This window comes from Aphelocoma coerulescens, chromosome 3, assembly GCF_041296385.1.
Source record: "Aphelocoma coerulescens isolate FSJ_1873_10779 chromosome 3, UR_Acoe_1.0, whole genome shotgun sequence".
Classification (NCBI taxonomy): Eukaryota; Metazoa; Chordata; class Aves; order Passeriformes; family Corvidae; genus Aphelocoma; species Aphelocoma coerulescens.
The window spans coordinates 42,500,745-42,507,952 of NC_091016.1; positions in this window are offsets into that span (position 1 = coordinate 42,500,745).

A 7,208-nucleotide genomic window follows, 5' to 3' on the forward strand; every position below is an offset into this window, starting at 1 on the left:
TGGAGATTCCTGACTGACTTGATCCATATTTGTAATATTCTTCATAGTGCTAAGCATGACTATTACTGTTGTATTAGCATCTGCCAAATAGCTACAGCTAAGAAAGGGTTTTGGTTTTATTCATAAAGCTTTGGTAAACTTTCCTCGAGATCCTTGGCAAATGAGAACTTTGACGATAATGCTTCTGGTTTTGAGTGTTCCTAAATGATTGTTATATAACTCTTTGGTTTTGTCCACTTAATTTTAAGGAATATACTAGTTATTTATTTCAAATACATACAGATTGGCATGGGGATAGGGTACCTGAAATGTTGAGATAGAAGTCCCCATCTGCTACAGTAGCCCTGGTGTGCAGCACAAAGAGTCAGAATCACCAGCTGCTACACAGAAAGAAAAGGGACCAGCCCTTTCCCTTGCTTGTACAACCAGTTCAGGTCAAGAGAGTGTGTGTGATTGGTACAGCTGCTTTTTGGTCTTCTGTTATGCCTGATTGTTTTCTGCTTAATGGATGAATGACAGCCCTATAAATTAGTGCTGGAACACAGTAAAAAGAAGAAAATTCTGTTCTGCAACATAATTTTGCCCCACAGCTGCTGGATTATTAGCCCATGGCCAGGTGCTGTTCAGTTCATAGATCTCCTTCAAATGTCTTATGCTATTTTCTGAATAGCATCTTTTATGAATAATTCTGTTCCCTTTAAGGCATTCTCTTGCATCTTCTCATTTTACATGTACTAAGTCCCTGTGATTCCATCTCTGTGCTGGATTAACTGTGTACAAGAGCAGATCTGGGGAAAAACAACCACAACAGTGGGGAAAAAACCACCAAACCCTCCCCCTGCTCAAAAAAACCCCAACAACCTCAAACTACCTGTATTTCCCAAGTCTATAGTACTTATATAGAACTTTACAACTATATTTTCCATAAAATCAAGTTATGTTCTAATACAATGTCTTGAATCAGGATAATCAGGAGAGTGCTTTTAACCTTTGCAAAGACTGCCATTTCATTAGCTCTCTGAACTGTTTTTTTCATTTCTTTTTTTTTTCTCCCCTCCCCCCCCCCCCCTTTTTATGTGAATCTGCTCACTGCTTGTGAATGGGTGACTTGACCCACTTTTTTGACATGATTAGTAAGCAGCTTGTCTGGCTCTCTGCAAGTGTGTTTTGCTGATTTTCAAGTGTAGAAGTTACTGGAGGGAGAAAATAAAACCAACCCAAACCCCCTCTGTTTTTCTAACAACCTTTTTCATATATCTTTCTGCTTTTATTAAGCAGGTTCCTCCTTTTTATTAAGCAGGAGCCAGACTTTTTGTCTTTCAACATACTGGATGAACAATGTCTTTGCAGGCAGCAGGCTCTTACTTTTGGTGGTATAACAGGAGGGGAAAATCAAGCACTGTAGATTGCTCTTTCTCCTTAAAATGAGAATTTGTTATGTGTTACGATGTTCCCTTTACTAAAGTTGACTTTTCTGTAGACTACAGCAAACCTGTGCAGGTTCTCTGCATATGCTAAGACAACACCAACACAGAATATTAAAGATAAGCCTTAAACTAGGGTATTTATGCACAAATAAGTTTCCCTCTCCTGTTAATTTCTTAGACTTTACAGAGTTTAGTGTATTAGAAATAGGCATTGTGCCCCTGAGATGTCTTACTGACTGAAAGCCAGTCACTAATACAGTTCTATTGAATATGGCCCTGCAGCTTTATGTAGATAACAAATGTGATAATAACACTTTAAAATCAGTAAGAATGGGATCTCTAAACTGAGAAGGAATGTTGTCACTGCACTAATTAGAGGCTATTGCTGGTTTTACTGTTACATTCTCTCAAATGTTTTTAAAAAGACAGTTTTTATACATATTACTCAATTAACCTTACTTTCTGGTGTAGAATAAATAGTATTTTTTTCTATTCTAAACAAGTGGGTTTTAGCACTGCTTGGCAGTGCTGTGAAGTCCCTCTTGTGAAATTTAAGTACTTTGTACTGGGAATACTGAAGTGAGATATGCTGGCAAATTGAACTGAGACATCTGTTCTGCAACTGGAAAGCAGCGTTCTCCTTAGGGTTTCCTTAATCACCTATGGTGAGACTTCATGCCCTAGATTTTCATAGTGCTTTCCTAGCCAAGACATGGATAATGCATAGTTGTGCCTAGGACGTGCTTCTCTAGCTTTTCCAGTGCTTTCGTGATGCTTCTGCATGTGGCAGCTTTGGGAGGTGGCCAGTGCTACTGTATCTGATGAGATTTTCATTCCTTCTCTCTGGCAGCCTCAAGCTTTTGTGATGCTTTAAGTTGTTGGGGTTTCTACCAGAAATCAAAAATGGAATGAAGAGTAGCAAGCAAGTAGTGAATGCAACTAGTTATTTCAGCCCTTGTGCTAATTAGAGGCAGTTTTACATTAGTTTCTCTTGAGCTGCTATTTAGTGTTGAAGAATATTGTTTTACTGACCTATGTGAATTTTCATGCTTAGGATGATCTGTAGACATCCTAAGAGGTGACCAATTGATGAGCTATTTTCTTTTAGAATTTTTTATTGAATTATAATTTTCAATATTTTTCTTTTAATTTGGGTAATTATAATGCCACAGGATGAGGAAGTTAAGCTGTCACTTCCTGCAAATACGAAATCATCTTATAAAATATGGGGAAATGTGTATTCTGTTTTTCCTGCTTCTTGTGTAAATTGTTAACTGTCTTAGAGTGGAAACTTCTTACCTTGTCAATAACTACCTCCTGAGTTCAGCAATAATTGGCAAGGTACACACTCCTCCAGTGGATTCAATATACTGGCTCAACACTGCAGATTCTTCAGAGTCTGATGTTTTGATGTGAAAATGCTTGACATTACTTCTGGAAACTATAGTGATGAACCTTGTTTTGCTGTAAGACTTTCCTTGCCTTCATAAGATAAACTTCTTAAAATCCTTTCTTCAGAGAAGTGGCTTTGAGGATAAAAGGTCAGCGTTCTTTGTAGTTGGTTAACACTGGCCTGTTTGTCAAAGACGCGGGGGTGTGGCCTCTCAGTTCCGGAGGGTTTTCTCACATTAGAAGTGGGGAAGAAAGTACTTTATCTAATAGTCGCACACCTGTCAAAGGGACTGGAAATACAGAAACTGTTTTTGCCACATGATGCAAATTTTTAGTCATGTGAAGGGCTAGTCAGTATTTTTCAGAAATCTGTATTAAAGTAATGAAAACCAAAGGTGGAGACAAAACACCATACCCCACCCCCATAAAATATATTGGACAACTCCAATCTGGGATGGGATTAATTTTTGTATTTTGTTGTTTTGAAGCACTTTTGTTTCATTGTTCTTTTAAGAATGTTTTCTGAAATGTTAAACACCATTTTACTAATAAGCAATGTAAAAAAGCATGACAAGCAGTCACATAGCTTTAGCTCACAATAAAATGTTTTGTTTGTCCTGTTCTTACTGTTTTCTTGTCTGTTTATCAGATAAAATGTTCAAAACTAAAAGCCTTTTCATTAAACTTGAAGCCTATTAAATTGCTGCTGGTTTAAAAAAAAAATTAAAACATCAGGTGTTGTATACCAGATGATGGAACAATAAATATGTAAATAAATCAGTTTCTAAAGAACATAACTCAAGTTCTTAAAACTAATGTAAACAGAAGTGCTACTTCCTAAATAAATGTGCTTAAACTGAAAGTGTGTGCTTATCCTAGTCTTGCTAGATCATGGTGAAAACCAGGAGGTTTCACTTAACTAATTCTGGTGGTCATGGTGAAGTCCTGAAAAATGTGGAGCCAATTTCCTTGGCTTCAAAATGGCACCTTTTCTTTTGCTTGGGGGAGAGTGCTGCTGTTAATTCTGAGTTAACAATCTAAATTCTTTACTTATCCCCATCTCCTTAGCATTTGTAATTCTTTGTCTTGAGGCTGCATCTGTACTGCTTACAACTACTGGGGTGTTCTGTTCCTACAGTTACATCCTGAAGATAAGATTAATCAAACTTTTTTTTTAAAGGCTCATTTTAATATTGCATATCTGGCAGCACTAGGGGTCTCTCAAAAAGGAGCCATGACCACTGCCTTCCACACATCATCAATCACTGCTAAAACCAACCAGATAAAAATCAATACAGCAATGAGGAGAAAACCCCAAGATTTTGGACTGAAGCATAAGCTATTCCTGCTTCTGTCAAGGAGTGATTCCTTAGGATAGAAATACATCATTGTTGTCTGTCCAAGGTCTCTCTCTTTGGCTGAAATACTACTGCTTGGAGGTAGATTTTGAACCACTAAAATGATTTCTGTTGGTAATTTTGTGTATAGGTTACAGACATTCAAATATTTTATTCTTGTAGAGGGGGATAATCAAATAAATTAAAATTAGTGAAGAAGGAAGAGCATTAAAAAAAATATCCCACCATTTGCTATTTTGAAATGTGCAGATATTTTGGTTTTGGCAGCATATCCTGGACTGAAGTGTCTTGGACTCGTTAAATTCTTCCCATTCCAGCCAAGGGGAGAGAGAAGACTGCATGCCTCGTGTTATATGCAGGCATATCTCAGATGGAAATCTATTTATTTCTGTATTTTAGTGCTCTAATATAGCCAGAGAAAAGGGAGAAAAAAGTAAAGTTGCTGAGTTTTGTTTGTTTGTGAGGGATTTTGTTTGGTTTTTTGTTTTTTTTTTTTTTTTTTTTCCAATCATGTCATCTTTCTGCAAATTTCCAAATATGTCGTGAACCTGTGAAATCCAGCCTGTTTCCTACAAGGGTTCAAATGGCTCTGGAAAAGACAGTTATGCAACTTTCTCTAAGTAATTTTTTATTCAGTGGGCCATGATAAAACAGAAAATACATGTAGTAGTGAAGGCAGAAAAATATAACTAAAATCCATCTCTCAACACTTGTGGGATTATTCCAGGTGGTGTGTTGTAGCTATATTTAAAAAAACCCACATTTTCTTCAGAATATCAGCCTACAAACAACCTATTGAGCAAAGTGTGTTGTTTTTACCACATAGTTTTGAAAATTCCACTTTCTTGGCAAGTATATACTGTAAGAACAATATGTTCTGTCGAAGTCTGTAACTTCTGTTATTTTCAAATCTCATTTTAGCAATTTCTAAAAGGCCTCAAATTTGCCTCAGTTGTAAGACATCCTTGAAGCCTGTTAGTTTTGTTACGTGCAGAATGCTAGTACCAGCTGTGCTATTGTAGAATTTGTCTTCTGTGAAGACACTTTTAGAAGTGCAGTTACTAATAACTAACTATTGGCCTCTTCTGGGAAGAAATACCCTGTGATATCGAATAATCAAAAAGCCTGATACTATGTCAATAATGAAGTAACCAAACAACTTTGTGGAGCAAATTATACAGTGATTCACCCGAGGTCTGATTTCCTACTTAAATTTGAATGGAGGCAGCAGCTGCAGTTTGAATTCTCTTGCCTGTCATCCAGATTCTATAAAGTGCAGATCTATTTTCTGCAAATAGTTTCCAAAACTTCTTCCATACACTGGAAAAAAATTTACTGATTACAGCCAAGAGCTTAGAATGAGGCCTGAGACATTAAATATATCTATGGAATAAAATTACCTGATCAGTCTGCTAGTTATTCTTAATTAATGATACTGTGTTCTCTAAAGACCAGATACACACAAAATCTGGAAATAAAAAATTGTTTTATCTTTTTTTATCAATAATAAAATCACATGCTCTGCAAATGCACAGGAACAGGAGACGATACACACTTAAAACTTATCTGTGAAGCACACTTAACTGGGAAGCAGATAAAAGACTGGCTTGTTCCTGGTTTAATTTGATGTACAGGCCTCTCTCTCACTCACAGTCAGGTAAGTGTTCTGGTATGTTTTACAGAACAGGTGAGATGCAAATAACATTTTTAACCAGTTTAACTATGGGTACTGGAGAACTGAATAGACTCTTCAAAGAACAAAGATAAGACAGTGTTACAGAAGGTTGCTTCAAGTATCTTTCTATGCACAATAATCCGTCTTAATAACATATCTCACTTCAATTTTGATTCCTCTTCTCCACTTACTTTGCAAATAAAAATAAGTAATAAATAAGCTGTCTTGTGACTAAATCTTTCGGTACATTCCATCCCATGCAGGTGCTTTGCAACACAATTTTTCTTAAGAGAGAGCTGTCCGAACTTCCAAGATGACTTCTGTTCTGTACTTCGTTGTACTTTCCACGCAGGTGGTCCTGCCGTACACATTCCTTCTGACAGGAACTTCTGGCACAGTGAAGCGATCTGCTGGCCACCCACACCAGGGAATTGCTGTCACCCCGCAGCCCTCGTGTCCCGGTGTTCCAGAGCCTCAGCAGCAGTAATCTCTAGCAGAATCCTCTCTCCAGGTCTGCTTTGGATAGCAGCAGACTCTGGGATGGGGTCAGACTGCGTGCAGATCCCTCCTCTGGACTGTAATGCTTCCAATGCTTATCATATTCGGAGCAACGGGAGCAGTTCTAAGAATCTCAGCACACAACAAAGTGATTAAATTTTCAACATAAATCCTGTCGTTTGGTGAGCTGCTGTCCTTTGGGGGTTTTGCTAGGGAAAAGAAACGCCTTTTGAAGGCTGTGTCCTGAGTGCCCTTCATGCGGAGCACCGCGGCAGGGCGAGGGCTGGCGGTGGGGACGCCAGCGCGAACTCCGGTGCATTCCTGTACGGAGGAATGCTCGTACTGGAAGCAAACCCATCCTTGTAGAATTGCTGTAGTGGAGTATCGTGACAGACTATGACAGGCCTAGGACTACGACAGTCCTAAGCTGTGCCATGGGAGGTTTATGTTGAATACTAGGAAGAATTTCTTCACAGAAGGGGTAGTTAGACATCGGAATGGGCTGCCCGGGGGGGGTGGTGGAGTCACCATCCCTGGAGGTTTTTAAGGAAAGACTGGACGTGGCACTCAGTGCTACGTTCTAGTTGACATGGTGGTGTTTGGTCATAGGTTGGATTCTGATATTGTGATGGTGACCACCGGTCGGAGCCCTTTCCTTGTATTCTCGCAGGCAGCGAGCAGATAAGCGGCAGACAACGGCGCGCTGGGGCGGCAGGCAAGACCCTTACGTCCTACAGCGGCCGCCAGCTCAGCCTGCCGCCGGCTGGGGAGGAGCGAAGGGCGGGCGGGCTGTGCCGCACATCCCGCGGGAGCGGCACGGAGCGCAGCCAGCTCCCGGCGGGCGCCGCTTCCGCCACG